General features: G+C 40.2%; 1 protein-coding gene across 13 annotated transcripts in view; it reads right to left on the bottom strand.

The window, feature by feature from the left end:
• b3galt1b (UDP-Gal:betaGlcNAc beta 1,3-galactosyltransferase, polypeptide 1b) overlaps positions 1-15,228 on the bottom strand; it is a 194,330-nt gene that overhangs the window by 74,096 nt on the left and 105,006 nt on the right. Inside the window, exons 3-4 of one of the 13 annotated variants that reach the window (XM_073047469.1) lie at positions 5,138-5,470; positions 1,277-1,448 (exon numbers count right to left, since the gene is read on the bottom strand). The exons of 10 other annotated variants lie outside the window; for them this stretch is intronic. The gene's annotated coding sequence lies outside the window, so the exon portion shown is untranslated. Of the gene's footprint in view, positions 1-1,276; positions 1,682-5,137; positions 5,471-15,228 lie in introns of those variants that run through there. 2 more of the 13 variants (XM_073047468.1, XM_073047474.1) reach the window with 2 other exon arrangements.

Raw genomic sequence — 15,228 nt, 5'->3', positions numbered from 1 at the left:
ATTCATTACAACGGTGTATTGAAGAAAACAATACTGAATGCAAAATAATGTTACAGTTACAAAGAAAATGTAATGAAGATAGACAAAGTACAAGGCCATAACTTGGTAGTTTATGAGGTCAAGAGTTAACCTTATCACAATAGAGGAACAGCCCTTGAGCCTGGTGGTACATTCTTTCAGGCTTTTGCAAGTTCTGCACACTGAAAGGGAGGGGGTGGTCAGAAGAGAGACTGTCTGCGATGGACAGTGTCTTGGATTATGTTGGCTGCTTTACTGAGGGAGCGAGAAGTGCAGACAAGGTCCATGTCTATTTGACATTTGCATCCTGGGATGAAGACCATCCACACTTTCTGTACCTCAGTTTTAAATCTTTCTGTCAGGTCTTCCCTTAGCCTCTGACTCGCCAAAGAAAATGTGATTGGAATAGAGTCTCAAGAATTATTGGATATTTGTTTACACCTATGATCTTGGATGGATTCAAATTGTGAAGAATGGTTTCTCTGGTTGGCAGACTGAACTGCTTTTGCAATTGTATTTTTTGCCTTAGAGGCAAATTGTAAAACTATCATTTTATAAAAGAAATTTTTGATACTACTTCTCAATTGCTATACCTTTCAACATAGTTCCCAAGCCAACTACATCTCATATCTTTTTAGATTGTTTTGTTTGGATAGAAGACTTATCTGAAATCAATAGTTTGCTAACTTCATTCAAAACTTAAAGTTTTCTCACAGTTCTGACAGTCAGTAGGCCTTGGGGAATGGCTCAACTAGCTGGCAAAGCTGCACAGAAACAAATGGGCCAGGAGCCAGCTTTAGAGACTTGGGTTAAATTTGTTTTGCCTTCCACCCTCTGGAGGGAAAGGAATATTAAGTGCTTCCTATAGATTTATCTTCCCTATGATACTCCATGAGAAATGAAAATAGCTTGAAGGCAGGGGTTTCCAACTCGGGTCACCCTACCCCTTGGTTAACGGTAGGGATCCATGGCATAAAAAAATTTGGGAACCCCTGATCTAAGGGATTGAGTATGTAAAGATGGGCAGTGGAACTTCTGAGTGAAAGAAGAGTTCAATAAAGTTGGTTGAAATTGTTCAGTGCCAGTCAACTGCACCAGGCTGGAACTTCATGTATCTGAATACGATTTGGGTAAGCACACAAGAGGAGTAGCAACTACAGGCCGTTTACCATTCACGAGCTACAAATACTCACAAATTAGACTATAAGAATTAAGAGCAGAATTAGGCCATTGTTCTGTTCTTTATATTAATACATACCGTGGGTTTCCAATAAAGAACATTATTCTGGAAGAAATAGAACTTTTATTTAAAAGCAACAACCACACGTGTCTTATAGCGCCAAGCTTCCAGATCTTTCTATCATTTCTGTGCATGCTCAGATCTCTCTTCAATCACGTTCTTACATGTGATATCACCACAACTTCATTTCCTTAAAAAGAAAATCAATTAGCAACATTGACCAGAGCAAATGCATAATTTAACATGTCTCTATTGGTCTCTCTGGGGGTTTACGAACACCAGTTGACCTTCTCAGTGGTTCACCCAGTTCTTGTGTTTTGTTGTTATTTCCATGTTTTGTCTGGTCTGCATCAGTTAACTGAAACTCTGAAGTTGGCTCTTTCTTGAGGTCTTTGTGATTTCTTCTTAACACTGCTCCTTCTTCTGTTTGGACCGTGTATGATCTGGGTTGTACTTCTTCAAGTACTGTAGCTTTCTGTGTCCATGTGTTCATTTCGTCTTGTAACCTCACTTCATCTCCTCGGTGCAGTTCAGGTAATGGACGAGAACATCTGTCAAAGTATGTTTTCTGCTTTGTTTTGTGTTCATCTTTCCATCTTTTCACTTGCTCATCTCCCTCTGTTCTCAGAAGGCTCTCATCTATTGGCAGATTGGATCTCAAACGGCGCCCCATCAAGAGCTGAGCACGTGAAAATCCACATTCAAGTGGAGTACTGTGACAGGCTAACAAAGCTTTATAAAAGTCACCTCCGCTATCTTTTGCTTTGTGCATCAGTTTCTTGATAATTCCTACCGACTTCTCAACTAATCCATTGGACTGAGGGAAAAATGGACTAGATGTTGTATGAACAAAGCCCCATTCATGAGCAAAATGTCTCATACATTCACCATTGAATTGTGGACTATTGTCTGTGAAAACGTCATCAGGTACACCATGTCTGGAAAAAACTGCTTTCATGCATGTAATTACATTCTCTGCAGTTGTTCTGCTCAGACCACACACTTCGGGATACAATGAGTAGTAATCTGTTATTATTAGATAATCTTTGTTGTCAGTTACAAACAGATCAATGCCTACCTTCTGATAAGGTCTCTGAGGACTAGGATGTGGATGCAGTGGCTCCTTAGGGTTGCTAGGTTGGTATTTAAGACAGATTTGACAAGAAGACACCAATTCTGCACTTTCTTGATTCATCCTGAGCCAGAACATCACTTCCCGCACCCTTCTCTTACATTTTTCAATACCTAGGTGGCCTTCATGAATTTTCCCAAGCATTTCTTTTCAGAGACTTTTAGGAATCACAATTCTGCTACTATTGTACAATATCCCATCCACAACAGAAAGTTCTGATCTGTGGGTCCAAACTTCTTGTACTTCTGAGGTACAGTCTTGCCTATTATCTGGCCATCCATCCAACACCACTTGCATTACCTGACTGAAAATTTTGTCCTTCTCGGTCTTAAGACGCAGCAGTTCCAACTTTTTGGGAGCAACAGGTACAGTCTCTATGATAATATCAACAAATGCCTGAACATCAACAGCGTCCCTGTGACTGTCTTTTGTTGTTGGATCCACAGCTCTGGAAAGTATGTCAGCCCTGTACATGAATTTTCCACATGTGTATGACACATTTATTACATATCTTTGCAATTTGATCATCATTCGCTGAATTTGCAAAGGACAGTCACTTAAAGGTTTGTGAAACAATGCAATCAGAGGGTTATGATCAGTTTCAATATCAATAGATTGCCCTGACACAAACTGATGAAATCTCTCACAAGCAAACATAATGCTGAGCAATTCTTTTTCAATCTGGGCATACCTTGTCTCTGGATCAGATAATGAACGAGATGCATATGCCACTGTTAGCCATTCCTTACCATGTTTGTGGAGTAATACTGCCCCTAAGCCTGCTTGAGATACATCACATGAGATTTTGATGGGTTCCTCAGCTTCATAGAATTTCAACACATGTTCTTTAGTGAGCACTTTCCTGAGATTTTGCCATGCCTTCTCCTGTTCATGATTCCAGCTCCATTCATTTTTCTTTTCTGTTAGCTGCCTCAATGGAGCAAGCTGTTCCGAAAGATTGGGTATGAATTTTCCCGTGTAGTTGACCATTCCCATAAACCTTCAAACATCCTTTTTACATTGTGGTCTTGGCATGTTCTCAATAGCAGAAACCTTCAATGGATCAGGACGCACACCCCCATTGCTGATATCACCCACAAAGGTAAGTTCAGTCACTCCTAGCTGACATTTGTCTTTATTCAACTTCAGGTTTGCCTTGCGTGTTGCCTCTAAGACTTGTCTGAGTCTTGCATCATGCTCGTTTAGATGATCCCCAAACAATATCGTCATCCATGGATGTATCCAGGCCCTCAATGTGCACATATAGCATGTGAATGGTTTTATGGTACACTTCAGGAGCTGATGCAATTCCAAACAGAAGCTGAAGAAAACAGTATCTGGCAAAAAGAGTGTTAAAGGTGCACAACTTTGAACTCGGTTCATCTAGTTTAAGTTGCCAGAATCCAGAGGATGCATCTAATTTAGTTAAGTCCTTTGCATTAGCAAACTGTGACATCATTTCTTCATGAGTAGGCAATTTGAAATGCTCTCTTTTAATGGCTCGATTCAAGTCTTTTGGACCTAAGCAAATCCTCAGTTCTCCATTTTTCTTATCAACAATGACAAGCGAATTGACCCATTCAGTTGGTTCATCAATGTTTTTTATTACTCTTAGCCATTCCATTCTGTCAAGCTCTGTTTTCAGTTGACCATGTAATGCAAAAGGTACTTTTCCACATGGATGTACTACAGGTGGCACTGTGTTCTCAATTTTAATTGTGTGCTCTCCTGGAAGACAACCAAGCCCTTTGAACAAGTCCTCATACTCTTTCATCAAGTCACTGTATTCTGACTCTGTATCACTGTCCAGGACTAACACTCTTTTCACCAAATTCAGTCTCTCACAGGCGGATAAACCCAGTATTGACTGTACAGAATATTTTTGTGTGATACTTTTGCCACACATGTTCCTTTAACTGGAATGTCTGCACCTGAATACCCAGTCACTTTTATATTTGTCTTATGTAACTTTTTCTTGGCTTTAATGCATTAAACTCAGAATCTGCAAGAACATTTACTTGTGCTCCAGTATCAAGTTTAAACAGAATATTGTTTTGGTTCACTTGCAATGGAATAGTCCAGTCATTCTCACTTTATTTGTTTTCACAAAGCACATCTATATAAAACTCAAGTTCATTTTCAAGCACTGCATTTACTTGTTTCATTTTCTTTCTACTTCTGCACCAGCGTGAAAAATGATTACTCTTACCGCAGTCATTGCACATTTCCCATACGCTGGACAATTCTGGCCGATGCTACTGCCCACAGCGATCACCTAGCTTTCTTCTCTCAGATGACGACTTGCTCTCTGTCAGTTTTGTTGTTGTTTTATTATTTTTTCTAATATGTTCACGCTTTCTCACAGCATGTACATTGCAGTTCTCAATGAAAAGCTCTTTAGCCTATAATGTCACTGTTTCCAAAGCTTTGCAGAGCATCAAAACTATTTCCAATTCTAAGCCTTGTTCTCTTAACAGTCTTTCTCTCAGACCATTATCCAGAATGCCACGAACAATTCTGTCTTTAATGAGAGAGTCTGTCAGTTCTCCAAACTCGCATGTTTTACTACGGTGTCTCAACTCAGTAACATATTGATCAATAGAGGCACCAGATCTCTGCTTACATGTGAAAAATTGGTATCACTCATACATCACATTATGCTTCAGTATACAAAATGCTTCAAATTTGTCCATTATCGATTTTAGATTTAAATTATCTTCATTTTCAGAAGTAAAATGGTTATATACCTGAATCGCGTCGTCACCTATTACGTGGAGTAGAAGTGCAGCTTTCGTTCTCTCCCCGCTTTCTATCCGCTCCGATCGCCAATAAATAGATTTCAAAACGTTGCTTAAATTTTCTCCAGTTCTCAGCTACATTCCCAGACAATTGAAGTGTTGGTGGCGGTTGCAGCCCTTCCATTTGTAAAACTGCTAGCAAACATCAAAACAGTTTGAACTCTTTTCAATCATCTTCGATTCTCCCGTGTTAGGTAACATTATTTTTCCAGACCGACTTCTGACACCATGTTCTGTTCTTTATATTAATACGTACCACGGGTTTCTAATAAAGACCATATTCTGGAAGAAATAGAACTTTTATTTAACAGCAACAACCACATATCTTCCTGTAACATGCTTCCAGATCTTTCTAGCATTTCTGCGCATGCTCAGAACTCTCTCTAATCACGTTCTTACACATGTTATCACCACAGCCATTCAGCCCATTGAGTCTTCCCCATCAATGGCTGATCCATTTTCCCTCTCAACCCCATTCTACTGCCTTCTCCCAGAAACCTTACATGCTCTGACTAATCAAAAACCTATCAATCTCTACCTAAAAATACACACAATGACCTGGCCTCCACACATGCCAGTGGCAATTAATTCCACAGATATACAAGCAACCAATTCTAAGCTGTGCCCTCTGGACACCCCCATTATGGGCAACATCCTCTCCACATCGCTCTTGGCCTTTCAACATTTGGTAGTTTTAAATGAGCTCCCTCTTCATTCTTCTAAAATACAGCCAGTGCAGGTCCAGGACCATCGAATATTCCTCATACAATAACCTATCGTTCCTGAGATCAATCTTGTGAAACCCCTCTGAACTCTCTCCAATGTCAATACACTCTTTCTTAGATGGGCCAAAACTGCTCACAATACTCCAAGTGAGGCCTCTGCCATGCCCTGAAAGGCCACAGCATTACATCCTCGTTTTATACCCGAGTCCTCTTAAAATGAATGCTAATGCTAATGGCATTCCTCACATCAAGCTGCAAGTTAACCTTTACGGAAACTTGTACAAGGATTCCCCAGTATTTTTGCACCACAGATTTTTGAATTTCCTATCCATTTAGAAAATGGCTTATGCGTTTATTTCTTCTACCAAAGTACATGGTATTCCCAACACTGTAGTCCACCTGCCATTTCTTTGCCCATTCTCCTAATCTGTTTAAGTTCCTCTGCAACCTCACTGTTTCCTCAACACTACCTGCCCCTCCACCTATCTTCATATCATCCTCAAACCTGGCCACAAAGCCGTCAATTCTGCCATACAAATTACTGAAATGTAACCTAAAAAGAAGCAGTACCACTAGGCAGCCATGCAGAAAATGCTCCATTTATTCCCGCTCTTTGCCACTTATCAATCAGCCAATCCTCTATGTATTCTAGTATCTTTCCTATAATATCATGGGTTCTTATCTTGTTAAGCAGCCTCAAGTGAGGCACATTGTCAGAGGCCTTACTGAAAATCCAAGTACTCAACATCCATTGATTCTCCTGACGTTGGCTTATTTTATCATGTTCTAAATACCCTGAGATCTTATCCTTAACAATTGATTTCAACATCTTCCCAACCACTGAGGTCAGGAAAACTAGCCTATAATTACACTTGATCTGCCTCCCTCCTTTCTTGAGGAGTGAAGTGACATTACAATTTTCTGGTCCTCCAGAACTATGCCAGAACTTAGTGACTGTTGAAAGATCATTACTAATGTCTCCACAATCTCTTCAGCCACCATTTTCAGAGCCCTGGGGTGTACACCATCTGGTCCAGGTGACTTACCTACCTTCAGGCCTTTCAGTTTCCCAAGCATCTTCTCCCTAGTAACAGCACTTCCACTCACTTCTGCCCCCTGACACTCTCAAACTTCTGGCATAGTGCTAGGGTCTTTCAGACTGATGCAAAATACTTATTCAGTTCATCAGCCATTTCTTTGTGCTCAATTACTACCTCCCCAGCATGATTTTCCAGTGGTCTGATACCTACTCTCACGTGTGTGTGTGTGTGTGTGTGTGTGTGTGTGTGTGTGTGTGTGTGTGTGTGTGTGTGTGTGTGTGTGTGTGTGTGTGTGTGTGTGTGTGTGTGTGTGTGTGTGTGTGTGTGTGTGTGTGTGTGTGTGTGTGTGTATATATATATATATATATATATATATATATATATATATGTAAAACAACTCTTGGTATCATTTAATACTATTGGCAAGCTTATCTTTATATATCATCTTTTCCTTCCTTATGGCTTTTTTAGTTGCCTTCTGTTGGTTTTAAAAGCTTCCCAATCCTCTAATATCTCTCTATTTTTTGCTCTATTATATGCCCTGTCTTTTGCTTTTATGTTGTCCTGACTTCCCATTTCAGTCACAGTTGCATCGTCCTGCCATTAGAATACTACTTCTTTCAGACGCATTTATCGTTCACCTTCTGAAATACTCCAAGAGACTCCAAACTTGTTGTTCTGCAGTTATCCATGCTCTATCATATTATTATCACTGCTTCTAAGGGTTCCATTACCTTAAGCTCCCTAATCATACCAGTTCATTACACAATACTCAATCACCCTAATGGACTCAACCACAAGCTGTTCTAGAAAGCCATCTTGTAGGTATTCTACAATTTTGGGATCCAGCAGCGACCCCAATCTACCTGCATATTGGATTTCTCCATGAGTATCGCAACATTGCCCTTTGACATGCCTTTCCTATCTACAACTGTAACTTGCAGACCACATCCTGGCTACTGTTCGGAGGCTGCTTATCACTCCCATCAGGGTCTTTTTACCCTTGCAGTTTCTTAACTCTACCCACAAGAACCCTACATCTTCTGATCCTATATCACTTTTTTCCAAGGATTTAATATTTTTTTTACTAACAGAGTTGTACCACTCCTTCTGTCTTCCTTCCTGTACTTTTGATGCAATGTGTATCCTTGGCTGTTAAGCTCCTTCTATGATCTTTCAGCCACAACTCAGTTATGCCCACAACATCATACCTAACAACCTCCAACTCTGCTACAAGATCACCCATTCAAATATAATCTCCTCAGCATTTTTTCTCCAGGCCTGCCGAAGTGTTTTGGTTGAAACATCGACTGCTCTTTTCTCCATAGATGCTGCCTGGTCTGCTGAGTTCCTCCAGCATTTTGTGTGTGTTGCTACTGTTCACTGTGGTAGGCAGGACAGAACCATCTGCAGACAAGATTCAGATAATGGCCCGTCTGCTGTGAAGCACAGCTCAAGGGATCAAATTAACTTTCCACAAATAGTGGATGATGAATTGGCTTATTTTGGTACAGTGGAATAATGAATTTGTCTGAAATAAGAATATATACACAGGAAAACATGAGCTGTTTACTTTTCTTGATCTTTTTCTAGAATCAATGCACTTTGATTCTTTTTGTCAATTCAAATTGTAATAGTGGATTCCAGTTAATTGGGACGTATTAGGGCCAGTATGTTTTGGCCCAATTAAGCAGCTGCCCAATTACCTGACATTCCATTGATATGGTTAAGGAGGTATAAAAATACAAACTGAGTGACAAATTATAAGACCATAAGACATAAGAGCAGAATTAGGCCATTTGGCCCATGGATTCTGCTCTGCCATTCAGTCTTGGCTGATCCATTTTCCCCTCCTCAACTCCATTCCCCAACCTTCCCCCCATAACCTTTGATGCCAAGTCCAATCAAGAACCTATCAATCTCTGACTTAAATACACCCAACAACCTGGCCTCCACAGCTGCCTGTTGTATCAAATTCCACAAATTCACCACCCTCTGTCTAAAGAAATTTCTCCACATCTGTTTTAAATGGATGCCCCTCTATCCTGAGACTGTGCCCTCTTGTCCTAGACTCCCCTGCCATGGGAAACATCCTTTCCACATCTACTTTTTCTAAGCGTTTCAACATTTGAAAGGTTTCAATGAGATCCCCCCTCATCTTTCTAAATTCCAGAGAAGATAGAGGGTTTATGCATTGAAATGAAATTCAGAACAAACTATGACACTACCAATATTATAACAGTACTATAAAATTGTATTAAGTCCCAATAGTTATCAATAGAGTTCATTCAGCTGCCATTTTCTTTTGAGCAACTGTAAATGAACAAAATCAGCGCAGACATCCAGTGCATATAACGCTTTTAATGATTGCATCCTCCAAATCTTCATTTTCATTGTAACATCCAAGATAATTATAGGTAGCTTCCAATTTGTTGTAGCTCCTAACTTGAAGTAGTGAAATTATTTCACTTTTACTCTCAGCGTTTCTGGCATCTCCAAGTCTGAATGCTTGAAACCGCAATGAGCAAAACTGTTCCAAATTGTCTTACTGCTATTTCTCACCAACTATCAGTGATAAAAATCACTGCTTTTTGAATGCAAACACACACAACTGACACTATTTGAAAACCGTTCACTCTTCGTGTAGTGTCCAACAGTGCATGTGACTGACACTAGTTAGAAACTGCTTGGCAATAGTCTCCTGTCCCAATTAAGCAGCATAGTGTCCCAAATAAATGAAAGGAATCCCAGCATTTCTCCTGATTAGTTTTTGTTCTTTAAAAGTTGTCCCAAATAAGCGGCTGCCCCAATTAATTGATGACCCAATTAACCAGGATCCACTATACATCACTCTCTATTATGAATGAGACATATGCCAGTGATTTTTCCTGAATCTAAGATTTAATTCATTCTGTCAACTTCAATTATGACATAATTAAGTACTTTAAAAATGGGGTTAACTCCAAGGAATAAATGTGAAATTTATTCACATTTAATAACTTACATTTTTCAAAATCTTTAACTTCAAGTAGTACATATATTATACTATTGTAGGCCTTCCCCAAGTTACAAAGGGGGTTCAACACATACAGTCCAGGCACCTATAAGTCACCATTTTTACAGGTCAGAAAATTCACAATAATCATTCAAGATGTTAACCACAACTCCACAGTATCATAATGAACATAAACACCACAAAATATTGTTAAGGACAATTATGAAAAGTGAAGAGAGAAATCATGTCCTGCCGTTCGTAGGAATAAACGTATTGCTTCATAGGACTTTGAATTTATTAATATTATGTGAGCTCATTCATGTGGCTACAGGTTGGGTATTCTTAACACAGGAAGAGAATGTTTGTCAATCAGAGTTGGATTTTAGTATGGAAGGACATTGCAAATGGTTAACTGAACAGTGGATATTGTATGTACTGTAGCACTAGCTTAAGTGGATTATCAGAATCAGAATCATACGACTATAAGATATAGGAGCAGAATTAGGCCACTTGCCCCATCGCGTTTGCTCTGCCATTTCATCATGGCTGATCCATTTTGCCTCTCAGACACAATCTCCTGCTTTTCCCCTGTATTCCTTCATGCCTTGATCAATCAAGAATCTATCCACCTCTGCTTTATATATACCCAATGATTGGCCTCAACAGTCATCTGTGGCAATGAATTCCACAGATTCACTACTTTCGGGCTAAAGAAATTCCTCATCATCTCCATTCTAAAAGGAAGCCCCTCTCTTCTAAGGTCGTGTCCTCTGGTCTTGAATTCCACACCATAGGAAACATCCTTTCCACATCCACTCTATCGAGGCCTTTCAACATTCCCTTGATTAGGGGGCAGTGGAATAATTTCAACACTTGGCTCAAAGTTACTTTGCTTGAATGATGATTGTAATTCTGTGAATATCTCAAGGTAGGATTCTCATCTTTAAATGTCAACAACATTGGTTAAAGTTTACTTCACATGCTTTGCTCCATAAAAACTTAAAGCAATGTTATAAGTGGACTTCTGGACTTGATTTTATAATCTGAACCTTCAGATTAACTTCTTCCAAAAAAAGCTGGATGAGGAACACTCCAAAGCAGTATGTGGTGCAAAGATTCATCCCACTGTTCCTCTTTCATTCCTGAAAGATCAAAACTTCCGTTTTATTTGGCTGTCTGACCAGAACTCAAAAATCTAAAGGTACAATTAGTTCCTTCAGTGTATGCCAGGAAAACCTGAGCATGCATTCAACATTCTGGAAGCCTGATTAACCTTCTATGCCAAGGACATCACAAGGATCTGCAGAGATACAATTCTGATGAGGAATGATATCATCCAGATTTCAACCGTTCTGCCAAAGCGGATCATTTACTTTTTTTATTTACAGAAAATGTGCTGACATTCATTGGGAAATTTATTGCTCATTTTCACAAATAAATATCCTGCAACAGCAGCAGGTGGCTGTAACTCTTCCTCTTTCATCACACTCTCGCACTGCAGAAAGGAGTGTGAAGTAGTGGGAAGGGCTTGTAAGCTGATTATCTTCCTGACAGATGCACATGCATAATCATTTTATACTCTATAAAGTTAGGATACTACAGCAGAATTTCAATAGTTCCTCTAATATAGGTAATGGGTCAAAAATTCAAAGTACTTTTATTATCAAACTGTGCATGCAGTATACAACCCTGGGATTCATCTTCCCACAGACAGCCAGGAAACAAAGAAATGCCACAGAATCCATGCAAAGAAAACATCAAACTCCCAATGTGCAAAACTAATGGCAAAAAAATGAGTGAAAAAAACACAGAATATAAAACATCAAACCAACATAAGAGTCCAGGAATGTTTAGTTCAATTCAATTTAGCGCTATGTCATTTGTTGATTGCAGCTGCAGAGCCAGTCCACCCCGAACAAAATCGTACAAAACAGCAACCAAAAAAAGAAATCACAACATGAACCAGAATCCACAAGCCCTGGCGGTTAAAGCAAGAGTCCAGCACCTTCCTCCGGGAGCAGCGAGCGAGAGTGACAGACTAACCAGTCAAACGTAGGCAGACGGCGCTGGACACCGGCTCCCCTTCCACCGTCTTCCTCATTGATTTCAATCCTGCCCTCCACTTTAATCAGTGAGGTTGGTTTGAAATGGAGTTGAGCATGGGCTTGCTCTCTGTCTCCAGGATGCTAAGCCTCTAGGCCGCACCACTACACTCCAAACCTCACTGAAACTCCTCGGAGACAGCAGAAGCACCGCATCGCTCAACTGGCCCTAAAGCACACCATCAACATGTAAATCTCTGGTTCCAATACTAGCAGAATCACATTGGAAAGAAGTAGTAGTAGTAAAAGAAGTCGCCTTTTAAATGGTCTGAAGGATGTTGCCTTTGGTCACATTCTTCACTAGCACCATCTTCTGTGTGACCCATGGTCATAGGACACACACTCAACAACAAAAATCAATATTCTGCTAGCTGTCAAAATAAAATATAGGGAATTTAGAGTCATAGCACCGGTCTTCATCTGATAGGAATATCTGACTTGGGTTCACTTCAGATTCATTTCCATCGCAAAACTAAAGGACAAGGGGTGATTGACAAGTTCGTGGCCTAAGGTAGGAGTCAATTTTAGAAAACCTAGCACATTTATTTTTCAACATAGTCCCCTCCTACATTTACAAACTTAGTCCAGTGGTCGTGCAACATACAGATTTTAGACCTCCAGAAAATGTCCACAGCTGGGGTGATTGATAAGTTCGTGGCCTAAGGTAGAGGGAGATGAGTTATACAGCTCTCGTTACATGCACATGCAGTTCAACTCTTTGAGTGATTACTCAAAAAGTTTTAAGTTAATAACTCATCTCCTTCTACCTTAGGCAATCACCTTAGGCGGTCTAACCTTATCGATCACCCGAATGAGTTATTAACTTCAAACTTTCTGCGTAATCACTCAGAGTTGAACTGCATGTGCATGTAACGACAGCTGTATAACTCATCTCCTTCTACCTTAGGCCACGAACTTATCAATCACCCCCATATGTTCAAATTCAAATTTTTTAATTGAATCGACTTTATTACTTACATCCTTCATTTACATGAGGAGTAAACATCTTTACGTTACATCTCTGTCTAAATGTGACACATGCAATTTATAGTAAATGGTATGTACAACAGGACAGTCAGTCAATATAACATAGAAATACAGTTCTGTCAGCATGAATTAATCAGTCTGATGGCCTGCTGGAAGTACCTGTCCCGGAGCCTGTTGGTCTTGGCTTTTATGCTGCAGTATCATTTCCCAGATGGTAGCAGCTGGAACAGTTTGTCGTTGGTGTGACTCAGTTCCCCAATGATCCTTCGGGCCCTTTTTATACACCTGTCATTGTAAATGTCCTGAATAGTGGGAAGTTCACATCTACAGATGCACTGGGTTGTCCGTACCACTCTCTGCAGAGTCCTGCGATTGAGGGAAGTACAGTTCCCATACCAGGCAGTGATGCAGCCAGTCAGGATGCTCTCAATTGTGCCCCTGTAGAAAGTCCTTAGGATTTGGGGGCCCATACCAAACTTCCTCAACCATCTGAGGTGAAAGAAGCATTGCTGTGCCTTTTTCACTACACAGTCAGTATGTACAGACCACATGAGATCCTCGGTGATGTGTATGCTGAAGAACTTAAAGCTGTTCACCTTCTCAACCCCAGATCCATTGATGTCAATAGGGGTTAGTCTGTCTCCATTCCTCCTGTAGTCCACAACCAGCTCCTTTGTTTTTGTGAGATTGAGGGAGAGGTTGTTTTCCTGACACCACTGTGTCAGAATGATTTAATTATCATTCAACAATTCATGAATATAAGCAAATAAAACAGCATCCTCCTGGGGCCAAGGTGCAAAAGACATTACCCACAGCATACAGTACATAGCAAAATCAGCAAATATTGTTATGATTTCAGAAAAAAAACATGCAGTCACAAAGAGACCCTGTGTGGCATGACTAGATTGATGGCAAGTTGTCCTGGTCCAGCTTGTTCTTCCATGGAGCAAACACCAGAGGACAGCACCACCTCGGTGCCTCCTTCCCTGGGCGACTGCCACAGGTGACACCACAGCCTTGGCCTAGACCGAGTCCCCACCATACCGAGGCAATGCAACTCCCCCACTGTCCGCCTCACCAGGAACCAGATTTGCAGTAGTTTACATTGCCAATGTCCAAAAGAGTCTTACAATCACAATAACAACATCCAAGACAGTCAGGGGAGACTACCACAGGTGACACAGCGGCCTCGGTCTAAGCCTAGCCCTCACCACAACTGAGGCAACCATCGGTCTCACTAATGAACCAGACTTGCAGAATTCTACATTAGCAATGTCCAACAGAATCACAATAAAAACATCCAAGAAAATCACTCTCACCTTCTTCATTCAACAAGTCCAGCTGATAACACAACAATGGTACACAAAAAGTCCAGCTCCATCGCAATCGTGCAACTTGCTGATGGCATAGTCTTGCACTACTTGATGTACTTAGTTTCCAGCAGTGACTTGCAGTCGCAAAGAAGACCTACACGATGAACAAAAGCACTGCTGATTGGATCCAGAGTGGCTGCTGCATCTGAGCACGCCGCCATCTTACTGGAAAATGTTCTGAGGCATCGGGCAATGAAATTACTCATTTTACTTGTTGAAAAAATAAGAATGCCTGCAAAATATTTATTAGAAAAGAAGAATCAAGAAGAAAATCCTGTAGAAACTTCAGATTACAAAGTGAACAAGCTGAAGATAAGAGTGGCCTGGAGCCAAATAAGACTATGGTTTTATTTCAAGTTAATTATCTGCTCAGGTTTCAGATTCATTCAAAATTCTTCTTCAGATAAAAAGCAAATTATCCCTTGGTGAGTAATTTTTCTTCCACCACATTTGGTGTTAAGAAAGTGATTGATGTGTTAAGACTAAATGGGATACATTCTCACACTTTCAGCCAAGGAAATTCACGTCACTAGTTGGATTTACAGGACGGAAGACAGGAGACAAAGGTGATAAACTGGATCCAGTTGGAATCAGTATTCTAAGCAGCTTAAACTCTATACAGAATAGATACACTGCTGAACCTTTTTTTTTAGCTTTGTGACTCCTGCAGTGCTATAAAAGTTTGCCTTGCTCAAATTTTCACCTATAAACATTAAAATATCTGGTATTTCTTAAAAACCCTGAAAAACTAGATGCTATACACTTCACTTATATGGACTTCTTATAAATGGGAACTCCCCCCCCATAGGAAATCTTTA

The sequence above is a fragment of the Hemitrygon akajei genome, chromosome 5 (genome assembly GCF_048418815.1).
Source record: "Hemitrygon akajei chromosome 5, sHemAka1.3, whole genome shotgun sequence".
In the NCBI taxonomy this organism is placed as follows: Eukaryota; Metazoa; Chordata; class Chondrichthyes; order Myliobatiformes; family Dasyatidae; genus Hemitrygon; species Hemitrygon akajei.
Note: the sequence above shows the minus strand (reverse complement) of the source record. Positions and strands in the feature narration are given on the sequence as shown.